The sequence below is a fragment of the Caretta caretta genome, chromosome 10 (assembly GCF_965140235.1).
Source record: "Caretta caretta isolate rCarCar2 chromosome 10, rCarCar1.hap1, whole genome shotgun sequence".
NCBI lineage: Eukaryota > Metazoa > Chordata > Testudines > Cheloniidae > Caretta > Caretta caretta.
The window spans coordinates 75,663,018-75,686,184 of NC_134215.1; the positions used below are offsets into that span (position 1 = coordinate 75,663,018).

Consider the following 23,167-nt stretch of genomic DNA (forward strand, 5'->3'; position numbering starts at 1 on the left):
TCTGTGCCCAGATGTGTCAGACGAGACACCAGTGCTCTGCGGGGTACGTTCAGCCGCTCAGTAGCTAATTACTTCAATCGCGTGTTGAAGCATGGTGCTGTATACTGTAAAAGGGTTTTTTGAAAACAGCCGAATGCCAGCTGTCATTATGCCTCACACTGATGTGAGCCTGATAGGCTGTGACTAGATTTTAACTTCAACTTTCCGGGAATCTTGATGCATAGAGTGTGTATTTCTAAGGCCATGGCCCTATATCTATCTGTGTGTGTGTGTGTTCCTGTCACAGAGAAATATACACTGTATTTGTGTGTGTGTCTGTACACACACACACACACACACATATATATATACACACATAAATATATATCCTTCGCTGATATAAATCAGAATAATTCCATTAACTTCAGTGGAGCTACCTTGATTTATACCAGCTGATTATTTTGCAAGACAGTATATAGAGGACCTGATTCTCTTCCCACTTACATCAGTGGAAATCAGGAGCAATTCCACTGAAGTCAATAAAGTTACACTAGTGTAAAGCAAGTGTGACAATAGAAGCAGGTGCATTCTCTGTATGTTATGAATCAACAAGACCATCTTACTCCAGATCTTAATTGCTATCTTCACTATTTTTGCTACTGTAATATGTTTCTATATTCAGTATTCTGCACAGTCATTTCAATCTAATTCCGTTATAGTCCATGCCAAAACTACAACTGACCAGTATGAGCAAGGCTGGGTTCTGAACTCCATGAGAAGTTTATGTGGGGCCTGACTCTCATTATCAGGGTTACTAGTTATACCAATATAGCTAAACCAATATAGTTATACTGGTATAACTCCCTGTGCAGGCACTTTTATTCTGTCATAAAACCACTCTTATGCTGGAATCAGTGTCTTTTTTTTTTCTGCTTAGCTTAAAATCCATCCCAAAGTGAAGTAAACTAAACCGAAAAAAACTCATTTAGACCAAAATAAGAATGTCCACATGGGGTGTTATATCACCTTAGCTTATACCAGTATAACTTTCCCATGTAGACAAAGCCTTAGTGGAAATGAGACTCAGACCTGGGGTCGCCGTCTGGAGAGCGCTTTATTAAAAAGGTTAATAGTGCAATGAGTGTGACATCAGAAAAGGGCTGTGGTCAGCTGTAATGTGATCAGAGAATCCAACTGATATTCAGATTAGTGGGGCTGGCGGACAGACCGAGGAAGAGAGAGAGCAGAAAAGCTCTGTTATAAATACACTTCCTACACAATTTAGAAAAGGCAGGTCTGAAAACAAGTGCAGAGCAAAGCATTTAATGCAATGCCATTGGCATTTTGGGCGACTACTCTGTAATTTGGGGTAGTTACTAACATTATCATCATCATCATCATCATCCACATATTTAGGAAAAATAAACATTTGTTTTGTGCTAATTCTATGGTAATCAGGGTGATTGTACTGTACTTAGCTACTGTTTGTTACCATGGTTATTTCTAGTGGTTCTTGGTTATTAATGTCCTAGAAGACTCAACAGTCTTCAGCATGCTTTCAGCTACCCCTACTCCAGTAATCACAAGTAATCGATTTTTATTTTAATGATTTATCACGTGGTTTTGTCAGCAAAAATAGATTTGCTCCATATCAGCTGAACATAAGACTACTTTATACCTATCTGGTGGTGCAAAGGGCCCTAAAATGGGTGTAATTTACATTCACTTTAAAGCCAATTCATGTCATCATAGTGGTGTAAAGCAGCCTTCATGAAACTGAGAATCAGGCCTCCCCTGGTTTTTTCCTGGTTTATAATCCAATAAGGATAAATTGTGTTGCAATAGCTAATATGAAACAAACTAATGTATGAAACAGAGGGCAACCTGGAAGAGATTTTTTTAATAAGTTCCGGAAGCTATTCTTAGCCTTTAAAGGAAAAAATCATAGAAATGTAGTGGCACATGTCCATTTGTATATACTATTACAGCATGATCAGGAGTAAGGAGCACATTTGCTCACAAGTTTGAAGACTCTGAGTTCTAATCCTATCTTGCCATTTACTCACCATGTGAGTGGCTACCCTCTGCCTTAGTTTTTCTTTCTGTAAAATAGGGATAATAATGCTTAACAACCACCTCAAGGAATTGGAAGGATTAGCTAGTTAATATTTATAAATTTTATTGACCATATAAAATACTCAGTGCAGCTCAGCACACAAATAGAGATGACACCTACCCCATGGATCTTACAGTCTAATTTCAATGGGAACTGTGTGTCTAAACTCCCTAGGCAACTTTGAAAATCTCAGCCTTACGCCCCAATCCTGCAACTCCATCCAGTAGTTCTGAGCCATTATATCCTCGGTATTCTGCACAGGTATAAGGACCTGCAGTGGCAGATCCCTTTACAGTATCTGAGTCTGAAGACAGATGCTGGTAAGACAAGATGCACTGGGAGAGCCAAAGAAAGATGTTAGCGTAGATTTCTTTTTTTCTCTTTCCTTCCCTCTCATTTCTTGTTATAGCATGTTGGGGTGGAGTTGCCATTTGATTAACTTGATTTTATCTTGTGAACTTCATAGAAGAAATATACCAGACCTGGAAAGTATAATGAGATGCATCAGAGAAAAGAGAAGCGATTAAAGCCAAAATATTTTAATTTCTAGATGAACCCGATAGCCTGGTAAAGTTTGTAGCTAAGACTCATTCAGGACTATTTATACAGTGTGATATGCCAACGTATACCAGGGAGTGACATTCTGCTAGAACCACAGTTAGTTTCTAGCAGGGATGGAAACTTTTTTACAGTAAGACACCTACCTAAAGGCTAATTCGTCCCTGAAGTAACTCTGATGAAGTCTCCTAAACCAATGGAGTTACTCCACAGAGGAATATATCCCTTCATGTCTTATTTCAATAAATGAGACTGGCCTTTCAGCTATGGTGATGAACCATTTCAGTAGGTTTTCATATTCTCTGTGTGTATATAAAGTCTGCTGCAGTTTCCACGGTATGCATCCGATGAAGTGAGCTGTAGCTCACGAAAGCTCATGCTCAAATAAATTGGTTAGTCTCTAAGGTGCCACAAGTCCTCCTTTTCTTTTTTCAGTATTACCTATATCACTCTACAAGGCAGATAGAATTGGGCTTGTGTTGATTCAGATCTAATCCCACAATTGGGGGTGTTCTGATCCAGGGCCTTTGTTCAGTCTGTTATAGATGAAAGGGAAGCTACAGCGATGCGACCTGGGTTTTGATTCTACACCATGCTGTCCTTCCTTCTTGGCCATGTGTCTCTCTTCTCCCACTGTAAATATGGCTATACAAATAATAGAGGGAGGTAAATGTATCCCTTGTTTTCCATTTAATCATAGGTGTTTGGAACTGAGGTGTATGTTCACCCTCACCTCTAAATTTTAAACATTGGCCAAGGCTGCAGAGTTTGTCTCTGGACCCAGACTTTCCCAAAGTTTGGGGATTGTCCAGATCAGGGTTGCATAATAAACGCATGTACAGAACTTAGGAAAAGTTCTAAACCACATCAGTGAACATCTGGTGCACTAAAGAAGTCTAAGGATTTGACTTTTCATTTACAGAATCAGAGGGGAATGGCCACAGTATTAGGTTTACATCTTAACAAAATATATTTAAACCATGATCTATTATGTCATATAAGAGGCTAACTGATATGAAAAAAACATTGGTCCTGATTCTCCGCTCACTTACACCAGTGTAAATCAGGAGTAAATCTGCTGCAGTCAGTGGATTTACAACAATGTAAGTCAGAAGAAAATCAAGCCCATTATCTTTAAGGTAAGGTCTTCAGACATGAATGAACCTCAAAACAACCCTCAGACTGGACTCAGACAGGGAGCCTTAGTTCTGCTGTACTATAAAACTTCATAACCCCCTGGACATTATCAAATATCTGAACTACAAATGAATTGCACATATGTGACAACCTTGATAGCCTAACAGAGTGACAGAAGAGTGGAAAGCTTCCCAGAAATCTCCTTGAGGGAAAAGCCAACAATTGTCTAATGTGGATAAATAGGTTAAAAGGATATCCCCATCTTGGATTTTGATAAATTTAGGATTGACAGGTTGAATGAGAAAGAGGTAGCCCTAAGCAGAAGCTTATATTTAGGGCGAGATGTCAACTGAGCTAAAAACAGGCTCAAAGCTGAGGCATATGATTTAATCAAGGAATCTGACAGACTCAATGGAAACTTCTTTGATGAGAAGCTGAGAATAAAAGTGACAATGTCAATAAATGGAGTTGATTTCTTTGCTTGGTCCAAGAAACAAAGTTTTTGACTAAATGGAAGAGTCAGAGCATTTTCAAAAACATTTCATCTGTCCAATAGAAGACCAATATTTGGGCTCAAGATTCTGAGATGCTTGTAATTCAAATTGAGGGAATGTTGGTATCCATCAGCAGTTCACTGAATTAACTGAAGAACCTAAGAAAGGAGGCAGGTCTTGTCCCGCGGGAGCTTGTAGCCTACTATAGTGCCCAATTTCTCCTGTTGAGATTACTTGGTTCTGGATATGGATTGTTGGCATGGGTTAAACCATAACATGAAGCAGGTGATAGCAAACCATGATGAAAACCAGATATGATAAACTCAGAAGTAGAATCTGTGTGCAATTTGTTTTGTGTTCATCAAAGTCCTACAGGTAGATTGATTGTCCACAAGAAAGATAAATGATATGCTGTAGTTTCCATAGGGCATCAGTAGTTAACTCAGGATTAGACTATTTTACAGCTCTATTCTCATGGTCCTGAGGTATATGACTTTACTTCCTTGTACTCCATTGAAATGACTGTCTTATGTTATTGTGGTTTTATGATACTTAAGGAGTTAATTAAAAGCTTCCTTTCTTTATGCAGCTATGCACAAAATACAGGGAGGTAAAATTATCATATGGGTTTCCATTAACTCATATGTAGGCTTGGCAGAATTCAATTTTTATAATTTCAACAGATAATATCAGTGTTTACTTCAAAGCATTTTTTTAGTTTTTGTCCATTTAAATTTTCACGGTTCTTCAAAATTCTGGGTTTTAAGCATTTTTATTATTCATTTAAATTTTCACAGTTGTGGGAAGTTATGGAGGGTCAGATAATGGGTGGGGCGGACAATAATTATTTAATGACAGTAGATGGTGAGATTGAAAAAATTAAAGCTTTTACTGCTAAAATACAAATTGTCAACATCACATGTCAAAATATACAAACTGAAGATCCGTAAATCAAACACTAATAAGTTCTCAAGCAGGACTTTTCTCACTTGACCTATCTGTAAAAATAGATGATCACTGATAGAAATATTTTTTCGTTGATTGTGTGTGTACGGTGAAATCAACATTTATGGATAAAAATCTAATCCTTCCAAGCCTACTCATATGTGAACAATACTCATAGTCCAGTCTGCAAAATCATATAGATCAAAGAATAAAGAGGTTATGGTTGGTCTTTCTTTGTTCACTGAGTAAAGCTACGATTTTGTCACGGAGGTCGCATAAGTCATGGAATCCGTATCTTCCAAAGACCTCCGTGGCTTCAGCCTGCAGCAGCTGGGAAATGCAGGGTCCCACCACCTCCCGTGACTCAGCCAGAGGAGGCAAGGGCCCCCGAGTTCCAAGCTGCCACAGGCAGTGAGGATACCCCGCAACTTCCAGCCCCCGCTGGTGGCGGGGGACCCCCACAGCTTCCAGCTGCCATGGGTGGCAGGGGGTACCCCGGAGCTCCCTGCTGCCAGGGGCAGCAGGACTACACCACTGCTCCTGGCCACCTTGGGTGGCACAGGGCTCTGAGCCACCGTGGGCAGCAGGGGGGACCCTGCAGTCTGGCTTGGCCCCACGCAGCTTCCAGCTGCTGCGGGAGGCAGGGGAGCCCACATCTCGGAGCAGCAGCAGAGCGAGAACCTGGAGCTCCAAGCCCCCATGGTTGGTGGGGGGCCCCAAAGCTCCCAGCTGGCCCTGGAGCTGCCCAACACTCCCCATTTTGTCATGGATACTTTTAGTAAAAGTCAGGGACAGGTCAGGGGCTTCCGTGAATTTTTTTTTATTGCCCTGGACCTGTCCCTGACTTTTTTACTAAAAATATCTGTGACAATATCTTAGCCTTAACTATGGGTTGTATACTCCAGGCCAAAGTGGTTGGTTTCTTCATCGAGAGAAAATAGCCCTCTCTTCCTTCAGGAATGGACCAGATAGCCCACAACTCTTGGGGGAAAGCATAGAAAAGAATCTAGGCCATAGAACTGAAAGAACTGGATACACTGATGGTTTACTGCAGCCTTTCTGAAAAGAAAGAAATAAAGAACGCTACCATTCTTAAGTAACGTTAAAACATAACATTAGTTTTTCTTTTACATGTTTTACGTTTGAGGGGAGAGGCTCATTGGTGTCTAAAATCTTCCAGAGCTGGCAGATAACTTACAAAGCTCTTTGAAGGCACTGCTACTCCATGAACAAGACAGAAACCATCAAGATAATTGTCTGATACAAGTCTTTTGTTAGAGTAATAGATTTTGTACTGTCATGATTCCTGAATTATGGCCATATGTACTGGTGAATGCTGAAACATGTAAATGGTAATTCATCATTAACTATGTATAAGAAACTAAATTATTCTTTTCAGTACTGTTCTTGTATCTGAGACATGATACGTTACATTATGCTGTAATTTATAGATGCACTGTGAATCAGTCAAAAAGCTGAATTTTCTTACAACACATACAGTTTAATGTTTAGCCTGAGCTTCTCTTGTTCATTCAACTTTCCTTTAATTATAGCTTACTTCCCCAGGGACAATTATTCACTGCAATGTCTGAGATGCACAGCATCTGTTTTCCAAAATAGGAGACGTAGTTTAAAAAAGCAATTTAGGACTGGCCCTATAGGTCAGAACTATTCCTGTTGCTAACCCACTGTGTAATCTTGAGGAAATCACCTACCATTTCTGTGCCTCTATTTACCTTTCTGTAAAAAACTGGACAGGAAAAATCATAAACATTTACATTTAATTTTTCTTCCTTCCTCCTTTTTGGGTGAAAATTTGAAATTTCTACTGAAAGTTACATCAAAATTTCTAACTTTGAAAATTTTCAGCTAGCTCTAATCCAACCCAATGGAGTTAAATCATTTGTACATAAATACAACGGTGACCATTTATTTTGGTCAGTTGTGCTATGTTAGGCATGTATTAGGGGATAATTCAATTACTGGTCATAGAAAGTTGATATTTAATTAGAAAAGTGGAGGCCAAAATTCTGTATGCAATAATAGAAGGAAAAGACATAGGAAAAGTCTACAGAAATGAAAGGTGGCTCCAAATAGAATTTTGTGATTTAGCTATTGTTATTGACACTATAAGCACGACCATGCCCTGTACAAGCTATAATATACAGCCTGGTGATCAAAGAGATAGCATGATCAGCTGTTTATTTCAATCAAAGTGATAGGAGCAAACTTATTTAAAATCAGACAGACTCTGTATTGCAATATAAAGGCAGGGGGAGAAACAGGATAAGCATTTGTGCTCAAGAAACAAACCTTCTTAATTGATTTTCCTGGAAAAAGCTTTCTAGTCTCAGAAAAGTTTTCCCCAGCTTGATGTCCATTTCCAATGGCTTTGTCTCTCACTACATCTGTAAGACATAGACACTGTGTATTGTTTTATCTCCCAGGGAGGATATCCTTTCTTCATGATGTAACCCTACCTCTAAATTACTTTAGAGTTCAGATTCCTGGAGTTGTAGTGGATATATGGCAATCTGGGTTGCAATTTACAATAAACCATTTTCTGATACCACTTTTATGATGTAACACTGAAAGTATGTTGCAGAATAGGCTGCTTTGCAGTAACATGGTGAGAAAGGTTTATACTGTATTGGCAAACTCTTCATTATTTATTGTACAGAATGTACTGTTGTGATCTTTTTTTCTTTCACTACCATAGAACTGTTGAAAGTCACTCAATTAATTTGTGTTCCTATACTATGTGTTCTGATCTGTACTTTGGATCTGGCAATTCTTGTTATGGTGCAAAATTGTAGTGTTTGGATGTACAACATTTTATTCTAATACCATTGAATGTGCGACTAGGTGCATTGACCTTTTACCGCTCAAGATTTGAGTTCAAATCCTGAGCATAGATTATTTGTGAAAATGAGCAGAGCTGGCTGAAGAGTGTTTTATTTTTTTAAGAAAAATGGGTTTTCATGAAAAAGTTTTGGTTTTCTTGAAATTTTTAGTATTTTAGTTGAAAAATCAAGAACAATTTTTTTTTTAATTTTTGGCTTATATATAAGAACATAATAATGGCCACACTGGGTCAGACAGCAGTCCAGCTAGACCAGTATCCTGTCTTCTGACAGAAGCCATTGCCAGATGCTTCAAAGGACATGAACAGAACAGGGAAATCATCAAGCAATCGATCTCCTGTTGTCCAGTCCCAGCATCTGTCAGTCCGAGGCCTAGGGCCATCCAGAGTATAGGGTTACATCCCTGACCATCTTTACTAATAGCCACTGATGGGCCTATCCTCCATGAACTTATCTAATTCTGTTTAGAATCCAGTTATAATTTTGGCTTTCACAACATCTCCTAGCAATGAGTTCCACAGGTTTTGTGAAGAAGTACTTCATTGTGTTTGGTTTAAAACCTGCTGCGTTATTAATTTCATTGGGTGACCCCAGTTCTTGTGTTATGAGAAGGGGTAAATAACACTTCCTTATTCACTTCTCCATTCAAATCCTCATTCATTATTGTATAGACATCTATCATATCCCCCCGCTCAGTCGTCTCTTTTCCAAACTAAATAGTCCAAGTCTTTTTAATCTCTCCTCATATGGAAGCTGTTCCATACCCGTAATCATTTTTGTTTCCCTTCTCTCTATCTTTTCTATTTCTAATATATCTTTTTTGAGATGGAGTGACCAGAACTGCAAGCAGTATTAAAAGTGTAGGGGTACCATGGATTTATACAGGGGCATTATGACATTTTCTACCTTATTATCTATCCCTTTCCTAACGGTTTCTAACATTCTGTTCATTTTTTTGACTGCTGCTGCACATTGAGTGGATGGTTTCAGGGAACTATCCACAGTGACTCCAAGATCTCTTTCTTGAGTGGTAACAGCTATTTAGATCCTATCATTTTGTATGTATAGTATGTAAACTTTGCCACCTCATTGTATACCCCTTTTTCCAGATGATTTATGAAGATGTTGAATAGGACTGATCCCCGCACAGATCTCTAGGGGACACCGCTATTTACCTCTCTCCATTCTGAAAACGGACCATTTATTCCAACCCTTTGTTTCCTGTCTTTTTACCAGTTACTGATATATGAGGACCTTCCCTCTTATCCCATGACAACTTACTTTGCTTAAGAGTCTTTGGTAAGGGGCCTTGTCAAAGGCTTTCTGAAAATCCAAGAACACTATATCCACTGCATCACACTTGTCCATATGTTGATCCCCTCAAAGAATTCTAATAGATTGGTGAGGGATGATTTCCCTTTACAAAAGCCGTGCTGACTCTTCCCCAACAAATTGTGTTCATCTGTATCTGATAATTCTGTTCTTTGCTACAATTTCAACCAGTTTGCCTGGTACTGATGTTTGGCTTATTGGCCTGTAATTGCCAGGATTGCCTCTGGAGCCTTTTTAAAAAATTGGTGTCACATTAGCTATCCTCCCGTCATCTGGTACAGAAACTGATATAAAGGATAGGTTATATACCACAGGTAGTAGTTCTGCAGTTTCGTGTCTGAGTTCCTTCAGAACTCTTGGATGAATCTCATCTGGTCCTGGTGACTTATTACTGTTTAATTTATCAATTGGTTTGTATTTTCTTCCTTGACAGTAAATTTGTTAATTGAGCATATTGTATTATTCTGCATTGTAACAAAGCTTTTTATAACAGAGAGGGTTTTATGAGTTCATAAGTCTGATTAGAATAACAATACTTTAGCATTTAGGAAGGCTGGTCTTATGACTGAAGCACAAGATTGGGAGACCAGAGATCTAGGTTGTACTCTCTGCCCGACCACAGACTTCTTGTGTGACTTTGAGCAAGTCACTTATGGCACAGCTACACAGCAAAAAACAAACTCTGTGGCAGCAAGTCTCAGAGCCCAGGTCAGGCTCAGGCTCACGGAGCTCACTCTATGGGGCTAAACCTAGCAGTGTAGACATCCTTCTTCCTTGCCCAGAAAGGTAAACTGTGGCAGAGAAATTAAGACACTAATCCAAAGTCACACACAAAGAGACATTAAGACCGGGATTTAGCATATAGGAGATCCTGACATCCAGTCCTATATATACGCACCTAAAAGCAGACCTTTGCCAGGGACAACATACTTTTTTTAAAATGCACTTTGTTTCTAGTCTTTGAATTTGAATATTTAAAACATCTATAATATAAACCGGCCATTCTCAGGCAAGCGAAAAGATTTTTCTAGCATTACAGAGGCCCCACGAGGCAACTTTAAAATGTACATCCTTTTCGAACTCTCAACAGGCTACAGCTAAGTTGCAGTGACTGGGAAGAAGGCGGTGGGATGGCTTCTTTCGGTGACATATGTCATAATAGCATATGCCTGTTGATTGGACAGCTCAGTTCATTGTTCATCACGGCTAACCCTTAATATAAATGAAGATCTGAGCTTTTAAACAATCAAAGGTTAAAGACGATGACAGCCATTCATGTGGTCTCATTATATTATGTTGGTTGCAGTACATCTGAGATATATTTATAACCTTAGTTCATAAAGTTGGAATTCCAGTAAATGAGTTCCCTCTTCAAAGGTTAAATATTTATGTCCTTATTTTCTGTCTGTAACAGTCTGCAGTTATGAACACATACTAACTAATGAACAATGGTGGCAAGTATCATAATATAAATAAGAATTTGGAGTTAGCCTAGCAAGTCCTAAAGGCAACGACTGAGGTTTCTCCCCAGGCAACCCACTTCCCCTTACTATCATGTTGATTTTCATGGTGGCTCATTTTTTATGCCATACTTTAAATCATTAGAGAATTTTTATATATTAACCGCTAGACAGCACCGAGTGTGTAGAACCCAATACAGGGCCAGATCCTTAGCTGGTGTAAATGGACATAGCTCCACAATGGAGCTGCAACAGTTTACACTAGCTGAGGGTCTGGCCCTTAGTACTTGCTTACATTTTCTCATTGAAAACCTTTCGGGGCCAACACACATTTCTGAGTGATGTAGCTGACACTCCAAATTTTAATATTTTGTAGAAACAATGGTAGCTAGTGACCTTTATAGTTAAAGTTTCTATTCTAGCTCCTTTTTTCAGTCATTTCCACCCCATGTCCAAAATACCATGCAGTGTTTTTTTCTCCCCACAGAATAAAATACCTATGTGAATCACCTTCTAGAGCACGCAGCCCGTCAGAGTAATCCACTGGCAGGCCGTGAGACAGTTTGTTTACATTGACCGTCTGCAGGCATGGCCGCCCGGCGCTCCCAGAGGCCATATTTCACAGTTCCTGGCCAATGGGAGCTGTGGGAAGAGGTGGCTAGCATGTCCCTGCAGCCCCATGCCGCTTCCCCAGCTCCCATTGGCCAGGAACAGCAAACCACAGCCACTGGGAGCTGCGGGCGGCCGTGCCTGTGGACGGTCAATGTAAACAAACTGTCTCACGGCCTGCCAGCGGATTACCCTGACGGGCCACGTGCAGCCCACAGGCTGCAGGTTGCCCACCACTGTTCTAGGAGAATGTAGTGTTCATTTTATTCCAGCGTCCCTGGATACCATTGATATGAAAAACACAGAGAAAACTATTCTTACCATAGTTTAAGTATTAGCACAACATAGAGTAACAAGGCCAGATCCAAACACCAGTGGAAAGATTCCCATTGACTTTGATGGATTTTGGATCAGGGTCATAACAAATATTTGTCAGCATACATAAGACATCTGTGTGTTCACTTTAGTTTGTTGCACAGCACCAGAATGACACCTAAGCAAGTCAGTAGCTTTACTGGACATTGAGGGAGTTAATATGTAACAGGAGGAGAGTGAAAATAAATTGTAGGAAAAAATGCCCCAAAATAGTATGTGATCAAGTAATTAAAGACTCTATTGTAATAGTAAAGGCAGCTGGCAGGACATTCTCAGTGAAGGCTCCAGGACTCTGGAACTCATTCCATCCACCCATGCCCACCTTTCTCCTTGGTTCAAAATAGCCCAGATTTGGTAATCTTCCAGTTGCACTGCAAAAGTCACATTTGATAGGGTTTTTGAAGAAGGATGAGAGTTTACTCCCCACATCAAGGAAGGGACAGAAAGGAATCATGGTAGGGGACTGGCTGGCTAAGTCCACTGTGTGTCCAGCTGTCCAGCTGTCCCTGATTCTTGGGGAAATTTGGATCTGGATTAAAGCCTTGAGGCTCAGGCTTATCCTTAGGTCTGGAAGATAGGTCCATTAATGGCTATTAGCCAGGATGGGCAGGGATGGTGTCCGTAGCCTCTATTTGCCAGAAGTTGGGAATGGGCAACAGGGGATGGATCACTTGATGATTCCCTGTTCTGTTCATTTCCTCTGGGGCATCTGGCATTGGCCACTTACGTTCTTATGACCACGTTGCACTCTTGCTGTATTCTCTACCTTCCCCTCTGATGTCTATTTGAGAACCAAACTGAACTTCTCCCAGTATTTCTTCCAAGCTGCCAGCTGCTCACTCCTTCATGCCCATTGCTCCCAATTTGACTGCCTCAAAGCAGGGCCAGGCTCAGTCAGCCAGTGATACTGTAGCTATCATTCAGCTAAACCTAATACAAAAGAGCAAGATTCTCCAGATGCAGTCAGTAGCAAACCTGTGGCTTTCATATCAGCATAAACTCCAGAATCTCTGCAGAACACCTCTCATTGACACAGTAGCTTTGATTTCCAGTGCTCAAAATATAGATTAGTCGATTTTTAAGGCCAGGAGGTACCATTCTGACCATCTAGCCTGACCTCCTGAATAGCACAGGCCATAGATTTTCACCAAGTGATTCCTGAATCTAGTCCGCAAATTCTGGCTGAGCTAGAGCACATCTTTTAGAAAGACATCCAACCTTGATATCTGTGGCATCGGACAAAATAATTCATTAGTATTTGGGGGACGGGGAGATTTAGCATCAGACTTGCTGCCAGTATCGGGTGTACTCAGCGTATTGTCATCATGCTGGTGTAGGGACAAACAGCAATCCCGCCAGACTTCACTGCACGTATTTTGTACTTTTGTTTTTCTGAGTCTGGAAATTATGGATGAATAATGATCTCCCAATTGCCCTTCACAATCATGATATAGCCTGAGAAGTTAATAAGCCACCTCAGTAGCCCCCCTTCTCCCCCCACTTCTCTGTACAGACATTTTTTGCCACATGGGTGAGCACAAAGAAATAATCAGATAGGAGATTTTTCTTCTAAATTAGGCCTCTTGTTTGTAAACTGAAAGAGTGCTAATGCAGTTCAAACTCAGCTGTGTACCACATACGCACACTCAGCTCAGGAGTATTATAAAGAGTGGGAGAATAGAAGGTTTTGTTCTATTCTTTGGTCTCTTTTTATATGAGAGAGCCATTCATTCAATCCCTATGCTTCTCTCTCTCTCTGGCTCTCTTGGTCTATTTCGCTCCATAATGCCAGCATTAGCTGCAAGCTGCTAGCTGTAAAAGTGCTTTGATGTTGACCCCTCACTGCCACTGACAGACCCTCATTGGTGGGTGAGTCGCGGAGCAATAAGGGCATGTGTGGGAGAGAAGAGGATGAAAGCCTGGACAGCTAGGAAGGGATAATATGAACAAATTCCTGCCTGTTCACTTAGTTTCTTTTTTTTTTTTTTAACTGGGTCTTCTGATTACAGAGGTTACGAACCAGTAAAACTTCAGAAATGACCACGGAAAGCATGCCGTACATGAAGAATCAGATAATTGTTCTGGCTCTAGCCTGGTAAAATTAAATCAAGCCACAAAGCAGGCAAGGGAGCATGGGGGAAGCTGAAAACATTTTTCCCTGCCAATGCATTGAAATGAGGTTTTAAAATCGAGAGATACAGTGTCCTCCTCTGCAAAATCACTTGGGGAATGTGAGGTGGGGAGGGTGGGAAATACCGGTTCATGTGTGTCGGGGATATTGTTCGTTGTCTTTTGCCAGGCGTAAAACAAAAGTCCGGTCAGCCTTCAAACTCACAAGGTCCATACTGCACAAGTGCCCTAGAAGGGCAAAAGGGTAGGTTGAATCTCCCCTCATACCCACATTCTTGTGTAGCAGGCAGGAGGGAAGCTACTGCTCACACTCCCTGAGCACAAGGAGGAGCTGGCTTGCACTGGCAACAGCGCTCCAGCCCTCAAATGGGCCAAACTGGGTGGATGAGCACATGGCCACCTGTGCCCCTCCTAGCAACTGGAGGGTCCTGCTGCGCCTTTTATAAAGCTATAGCCACTAGCACTGCTGAGCATGCTCCACCCAGAACCCAGGAAGGTATTTTCCCTGCCTTTGTCCTATTGAGGCATGATGTCTTTAGTCACTTCAACTTTGCACTCCCACTTCACCTCTACACCCCCGCTACGGCGGCTCTGGCTGTCACAGTCATAATTAAACCCTAAGGCTTGACATGAAATGGATAGGAATGTCAAGATTAAAGCTGATGATCTGTTGTGAACTCCTGCCTTAAAAGGGAAAGAAAGAGGAACATTCCCACAAGCTGGTAGGAGAAACATTCTGTTGGCTGAGTCTTGGAGGAGCGGTTGGCCCCAAACGAAGTGAATTGTTGGTAGTTTGCCCCAGCAGTGCATTTTGCCTTGAACAGCAGAATTTTAAATGTGTTTTACTTGTTTGGGACTCGCAGCCTTTCACCTGTAGGCCACCAGTTCAAGTCTGGGCCAAGCAATTGGTGACTTGATTTTGTTACCAAGTTGTGGCTGTTCACTGGCCTGAGTGAAGCGAACTAGTTTTTGGCAAAAAGGGTCAATTTAGTTTAAAAGGCGTCCATATCACAAAATCACCACAAACGGCATTAAACAGTAATCTTACCAGCAGTCTCTGCTCTCCTTTCTGACTCCAGCTCAAGATAGATGCTGACTATAACACATCTTGTGTTGCATTTCTTCTATTGAACAAAAAAAGATTTCAGTACAGGGCTCCCAATCAAGCAACTCTTAACAGTCTTAATCCACTAAAAAGAAACAAATCTTTCACAGACCATTAAAAATATGCATGTTTCATATAAAATGGATGTAATGGTTTAGCCTTTATGGGGAAGTTCTGTAAAATGTAATAAATGGTGATAACTTTCTATAGAATTTTTAAACCCACTTTTTGAATTCTTTAGCAGGGAAACAAAGATCTAGTTGTTTAGGAGTCATTTATATAGCATCCTAGTCATTTGATGCTAATTAAATGTTATCAGACTTTTCCTATAAAGGGTCTGGATTATTTATCCAAGTTAAAGTGGTTTAAAAAACTGTGTAAATGTTAGAGCTTGTCGTAAATGTTAAAGCTGGTCAAAAATGTGCCACCTGAACTTCTTTCAGTGGAAAATGTCTTTTCAACCCAAACAAAAAATAATTATTGTTTTGACCATGTTTTTCATTTACCAGTGAAAGCTTTTTAAAACTGCATTTTGTTTCAATGAGGAAAAAAGCTCCTTTTTTTTTCTTTTTATAAAGGAGAACAAATTAAAAAGGTAATAGAGAGGGTCCCCCCCACACACACACAGACACACAAATAGAAAACAATTCTACATTTTTGGGGGGAGTGATTTTTTCAGAAAAAGTGAGATCGCTATTTCACAGAAAAATTAGAACCAATTCAAACACTTTAATATCTTGCAAGCTTTGGGGGTTTCTTTTAAACCAGTTCTAGTAAACACGTAGTATCTGAAAGAGTTAGGCCAGTCATCATGACTTTAATAATTGGCCATAACTACGTGTGGAAGCTGTGTTTGCAAGCCAACTGTGTTTCCAGCCAGAAGCTGGATAAGCTATACTGTTTCTAACAGAATACCTTCTCCATTCTTCTGCCAATGACGATCCTTCTCCTTTGATTGATATCAGCTCGTTTTTGATTAATATTTTTCCTGATGTTATCTTTTAAGTCTCTCTGTGGCTCTGATTGGCCTCTGGTATGTTGCTAAGCAGCCTTAGAATTTGTTCCATCCCCATTTGGTGTGAACTCCACTGAGCACAACATTGGCAGAGTCAGCAGTGTTCTTTCTGTGGTCATTGAGGGGAGCAGGTCTTCATGGGGAAGCAGCAGGAGCTCCGAGGCTACATTCCACAGCTGCGAAGAGGGGATGTTTGAATCTGGATTAAGCTCCTTGACAGCTGAGATGCAGGTGCCTGTATAGCGTCTGCACTGTGAACTGGGCCCACGATTGTAAAAAACGTTCCCTTCTCTAGTGTTTTCAATTAACCACACCTCAGGGGATCTGGATAGGCAGTTGAAGTCTCCATTGTAAAAGATTAAAAAAATATATTTGCCAGAGGTATGGCAGCTGTTTTGGTAGGTACTTTGTATTCTGTCTATCTGTGGGCTCCTGGAATCCTTACTGTTCCCTGATGTATCATTTCACTCCAGTGAAAATCACAAACGATAACTCAGGAGGCAGTAAAATTACAGGGGTCATGGAGTACCCCGGTACGCTTGAAATCAGGTCAGTAACCTCACACAGCTGGCCCCCTTATTGATAACTCTCTTTGTCCCTCTTCTCCTGCCCACCTTTCACTCTACACCTCAACTATTAAAAAAAAAAAAAAAGAGCCATACTCTCTCGAGCCAAAAAGAGGAACTGCAATTGCAACAGACACACTGAGCAGTACCCTTAGAGCTGGAATAAGTAATAACCCATAGTCTTCTGCTAATTCTGGGCCTGATCCTGCCAGGTGGTCAGCACCACCTGTGAGCTCTGAGAGGCCTGAGCTCCCACTGAAGCTGACGGAATGTTGTAGGCACTCAGCACCTTGCAGACTTGAGCTCACTTTGACTAAAGGTTCTGTTTTAAAAAGCAAAATCCACTGGTAAATACTCTGTGATAAATGGGTGTAGCTGCTTTATTGGCTCCCCAGTTCTGTTTACCTGATGATAATGAACAATGAGGCTTTGCACTTCTATAGTGCATTTCACCCAAGAATCTCAAGTAAAAGATACAGCAAACCCCTGTTATAACATTCCTCACAGATTGTACGAAACATTGCATTACATCCACATAATAGTGCCATCCCATTAGAAGAATACTTGTAGCTTCCACTGTCTTAGTTTTGACATGACTGCACAATGGCTAAGGGGTGGGAAATGAAGTGATGTGGAGTGGGTCCATTGAGGTGGAGTCCAGGAAAGGAGTGACATCCCCGCCCCAACCAAAGGCTGGGGAAGTGTTCAAATTTGTTTGCCTTTCTCCACTGTCTATACTTTAAGCCTTCCATTTCCCACCTGCGGGGCTTCATCCTGTCCCCATTAAAGTCAACGTGAGAAGGACCTGCTTCTTCACTAGAGTAAATGACACTGCGATTCAAAAATCCATCATCACTCTTTAAGAATAGTATATAACACACATGGTTTGATATCACCAAGCCAAGCAAAAATCCACCCTATTAAATGTGTGTGTGTGTGTGTGTGTGTGTGTGTATTGTGTAGGTGGATAGGTGTGCTGATGGGTGGCTGTATGTATACATAGATTTACATATGTATATGTGGCATGGGTAGATTTTTGCTTGGCTTGATTACATCAGAGCATGAAACATGTACCGATCCCATATTTTAATAGCACAACCTCTCCATCGCCCCCGCCAAAAAAAATGTGGACTGTTCTTGGTTCATCCAAGTATCACACCACTAGCATCTCTCCTGCTGCTGGTCCTTCACAGTGGGAGATTTGTCATCATCTTCTCCATCACTCGTGACGGGGACAGAGCAATCTTAACTTTCAGCTGGGCAGGGTTTACCAGGTTCTTCAGTCCCTTTCCCTGTAAGCTTGGGGTTGGGGAATGGGGAAGCCACCAAAACCAGGGACCTTTGCTTTACTATGAGCTGCATTCAGCAGCTTCTCAGGTTGTTTTCCCTGGTTATGTAGGTGGGAGCTGAGTGCATTCTCATGACTTCATTGGCTGCACAAAAGGGAATCCCAAGAAAACGTTAGGGTGTTGCTCACACTGCCAGAGTGGGTGTCACAACTAGTCCAGGGCTCAGCACACCCACGGAGTACTTACCCTACCCACAAAGCAGGGAAGCAGCCATTTCCTCTGAGGCCCTGTAGATGGTACTATTGTCCTTAGCTCATTAAGGGCTGGTTTTTTTACTTTGACTTTCAGTCCTCTGGCTTTTGTCAGTTTGTGCTGAGAAATTAAACTTCTCTAGGTATTTAAGTATAATACAGCTAAGAAAGGTCAAACAAGATTGTCTTCATTGCTTTCTAACAAACTGCAATAGGTATCTTCAAAGGACCAATTTCAGGCTTTATTATCTCACTACAATGCCCGCAAAAGGGAAGGGTCTTATGCCCAAACAGTAATGCGGACAGAGAAAAATGGATTTTTAAATTATCTACCTTTGCTTTGCAACGTGAACGTTTCAGGGTAATTATCCTGAGATAATGCCTACAAATTGCTACAGACTTTGGGTTTATAATTGCTTGTGTTCATTTAAAGTTCCCAGCAGACTAGGCCAGGAAATTCACTGCCAGTCAAGCCAAGGTGCTTAGTATACGGTAAAGGAGTTTTTCTTAAAAGCCAGACACTCAAATCAGCTTTATTTAAGAGCAATAATTCTAACTTACAGTTTGTTTGATTTTGTTGTGTTTTTGTTGTGGGAGCTAGACTGGGCTGAGTGTGCTCGGCAGGTCTAACCCAAGACAGACCCATGTAAACTGGGCAAACGGAGTTTATCTTTGTACACTAATAAGATTTAGCAAAGCTACTTGACACTGTCCCCCTCCCCCCCACCACACACACACACAGTTTGTCTATGGCTGGACAGCCTTTCCAAATGTACCAGTTATTTTAAACAACTAAATAAAATTTTGCAGTTAAATAGCCTCAGTGCTCAAGGTATTCAGTATAGGAAAATAAAAGAGAATAACCATATCTATTTATGATAGGTTTAAAAAGGCAGGTTTTGGTAGGGTCACCACTGATTATCATCTGCTAGACGCACATGAGCATCTTGTGACATCAAGAGTAAAGATGAAAGTCGTGCAATCTTATCGCAAGTCTATGGAAAATAACCTTTCCAATAGCATAGAATGAAAGTCTTCAACTCTTAATTGTCTAGAAGGGGTTCAAGTCCAATTGCTTCTCTATCCAGAATTAATAGGTATTTTTGTCCTGTTATTTGCTTAGCACCATCAGTGTGCTCGGTGCTGTATAGTACATAGAAATAAAGGCTATCTCTGCTCCCTTGTAGTTACATTTTAAAACATAACACATTGGAGACGAACACACTGGGAAATCAGAGACGAGGATGGACTTGGTCGTTTGATCGTTATTAGTAACTCACTTATGTATGGGCTTGTGATGTCACGCCCCGAATACATGAAAAGACATTGCTCCCTCAACTCAATTACATGATAGAGTGGCAGGAAGGAAATCAAGCCAGTTACAGGGCTTATCCTATTCCGCCGTGGTTCATGGTTTTAAAGTTTGTTCCTTTTAAAGTTGATAAGATTGGAAGTTGAAGCTAGAAATCAAAATGAACAAAATGTCAGGTGTAACTGTAGCCCTTCCACTACAGCAAACTGTCCTTGGTATCCTGCTCTCAATGGCTGTCAATAGCACTTTCCCAATACCACTGTCTGTAATTCCCACGGTCTGTTACCCAAAATGGTTGACCTGAGTAAACATGTAGATGGATGTTTGCTTGTTTGTTTCCTCATGCTATTTCTCTTCGTATATTTTCCTCCCTATTTTTCTTGTCTGACCTTTTGCAAATATTGGCTTTGTTTTGAACGTGCCCAGGTCTACATAAGAGGGTGAAGTTCGTGAAGCAAAGGTTAGAGAAAGGAAATGTCTGTGTCTCCAGAACTTCATGTCCGTCATCCAGGGCTGGGAGATTCATGTAACACAACCATGGATATAGGGGGCATCCCTTTCTGATTGAAGCCCCAGACCTTGCTGAATTATTTAAAAACTTTATTCACCTCTCCCTTAAATCTTCTACATGGAATAAACAAGCAGATTCCCAAGAGAAACACTGTTATCAGTGGGCTGACCCGGTAATGGTGGCTGATTTATCTCACGTGCAGCAAAAGACTTCTATTAATAAATTAATAATGCCCAGATGTGTTCTAGAGTAGTGGCTCTCAACCTTTCCAGACTACTGAATCCCTTTCAGAAGGCTGATTTGTCTTGCATACCACCAAGTTTCACCTCACTTTAAAACTATTTGTTTCCAAAATCAGACATGCTGATTCAAAATTCAAAAGTGTCACACCACACTATTACTGAAAATTTGCTGACTTTCTCATTTTTTACCATATGATTATAAAATAAATCAATTGGGATATAAATATTGTACTTACATTTCAGTGTATCGTATATAGAGCAGTACAAACAAGTCATTGTATGAAATTTTAGTTTGTACTGATTTTGCTAGTGCTTTTTATGTAGCCTGTTGTAACACTCGGCAACCATCTAGATGAGTTGATGTACCGCCTGCAAGACTTCTGCATACCCCCAGGGGTACACGTACCCATGGTTGAAAACCACTGTTCTAAGGAAACACCACACTGGATGTGTTGCCTTTGGCAATTGGTCTGTTAGATTAGGGATTATGAAATTTCTATCACCAATTCTAATCTCTTTAAATCCCTCCTTTCCTTCCAGAACTGAACACTGCTCTTTGGTTCACAGGGACTACCCATAAATCAAGCCTTTCAGAGTCAAGATACTGTTTGACAAACTAAGACCTCCAAGGGACATCCCATCAAGTCCTGGAGTCACTGCTTGCTTCTGTTATCCTAAGGGATGGAAGGTTGGCCTCTTCTCCCCAACCTGGGGCTTTAAGGGATACCAGCAGGCTATTAACTCATCTCCTCTCTTTGAGGAAGATCCACAAGGCAAGGCCACTGCCCCCTGAATTCCAAGAGTTTTTCTGTGGGACTAAGAAGCACCCTTTGAATCTGTCAGGGCAGTGAGAGAAGGCTTCTCCATGGCCACACAGGAATGACTCACCCGCTCTTACTGCAGCAGGCACTTCAGTCACCCACATGAGCAATTAGCACCCTGAAAGACTTGAGGAAACTTCATGAATTTTCAAGCAACTACATTAGGAATCATGGGGCTTCACTTCAGAGTTCACAGATACGAGAGAGCTTTTGAGGCTCTCTAGGTACCACATCAGGTCAATAAAGAGGCATCTATTCCTGGCATGAGGCCATTCCATCACTCCAAAAATTTCCTCCCAATTATAGACAACGAGGTATCACCCAAATGTTATTGCCTCACCCTTGAAAACTGAGGGAGCTCTCAGACAGGCATTCCCTCTGGAGAGAACTCTGAAAAGTAAGGAGTCCTGAGTCTTCACTGAAAGTGGGGAGAAGGGAGAATCTGTGAATGAGGAAGAGAATTTCCCTGCTGCACAAATTAATGCCTCCCAGTAATGAACCATGTCCTTGGGCACCAAGTTCTCCTCTCACTCTCTGATAGGAAAAAGCAGCAAGTATTTGGGGTCCACCAGTTTCCAAAAGAGATGATCAGTCACATCCCTAATTGTCATCACTTCTTTATAGATAGGGAAACTGAGGCACAGTGAAGTTGAATGACTTGCCTGAGGTCCCACAGCAAGTCAGATGCCCGATTCCTTGCTCTAACCCTTGAACAAGAATCCCACACTAGAAAGTGAGGATGGAGACCACAACGGATCAGCTGGGTCTCTGCTAGAATTTTGGAAAATCAGCAGTTTCCAATTTCCAATTTTTGTTGGCAAAACCAGACATTTTGCCATGTTTTCAAGAAAATTGGCTCATTCCAGCAAGGTTTTTCCTGTTTCACCAGAGAGCACCTTCAGGGAAAAGGGCAGTGGCAATAAAAACAAATATTAAGTCACTGTGGGAGCAGAGTCCCGCTTCTTCGTGCATTTGCCACAAGTGAGAGCGGCATTTCCACTGCAAAACCACTTTTTGCTTGCATTTTTGATGGGAAACGGGAAGAAACTTGAGGCCAAGCAACCAACTTTTTTCACTGTTCATTAAAGGCCGGACCCCAAATCACTGGACCTTTGCCACTGACTTCAAAGAGCCTCAGATCAATCCCTAAACTATGGAAGTGTACACTCCTGTCATGGGCTCCACCACTCTGTGACAGTTGGTTCTGTAAAAATAAAAACATGAGCTGCACTTTCAAGACAGTCTGGACAGGTTACAAACTAACCTGGGGCGTGATTTGTGCCAATAGACTGACACACACTTTGCAGTACTTTGAACATGGATTTCCTGAAGGAAATGTTGAGTGGGAGCTTATCTCCCACTCATCAGCCCTTGTTAACAGTATTGACCGGTGCTGTGCTGGGGTGTTATATTGCCATGCACAGCTTCAATGCAGCAATGGCATGACAGCGGTTCGCATGTCCTGATTGTGACATGAGACAGCCTGTCAAAATCAGGATTGTCCTGTGGAAACTGAGACAGGAAGCAAACCTGGGGCCCAAACCAGACAAGCTCAGCCCTGGTCTACACTATGAGTTGAGGTTGAATTTAGCAGCGTTAAATCGATTTAACCCTGCACCCGTCCACACGACGAGGCCCTTTTTTTCGACTTAAAGGGCTCTTAAAATCGATTTCCTTACTCCACCCCCGACAAGGGGGTTAGCGCTGAAATCGGCCTTGACGGGTGGAATTTGGGTACTGTGGACGCAATTAGACAGTATTGGCCTCCAGGAGCTATCCCAGAATGCTCCATTATGACCACTCTGGACAGCAGTCTCAACTCAGATGCACTGGCCAGGTAGACAGGAAAAGGTCTGCAAACTTTTGAATTTCAATTTCCTGCTTGGCCAGCATGGCAAGCTGCAGGTGACCGTGCAGAGCTTATCAGCAGAGGTAACCATGATGGAGTCCCAGAATCGCAAAAGAGCTCCAGCATGGACCAAACGGGAGGTACAGGATCTGATCGCTGTATGGGGAGAGGAATCTGTGCTATCAGAACTACCTTCCAGTTTTCGAA

At 41.4% G+C, this 23,167-nt stretch overlaps 1 long non-coding RNA gene across 5 annotated transcripts in view; it reads right to left on the reverse strand.

Annotated features, from left to right (window-relative positions):
• Nucleotides 1–23,167, reverse strand: part of LOC142073504 (uncharacterized) — a 52,870-nt gene that overhangs the window by 14,848 nt on the left and 14,855 nt on the right. For 4 of the 5 annotated variants that reach the window (XR_012670389.1, XR_012670392.1, XR_012670388.1 and 1 more), the window contains exon 2: nucleotides 15,048–15,123. This is a non-coding gene — a long non-coding RNA (uncharacterized LOC142073504). Of the gene's footprint in view, nucleotides 1–2,258; nucleotides 2,578–15,047; nucleotides 15,124–23,167 lie in introns of those variants that run through there. The other variant, XR_012670391.1, reaches the window with a different exon arrangement.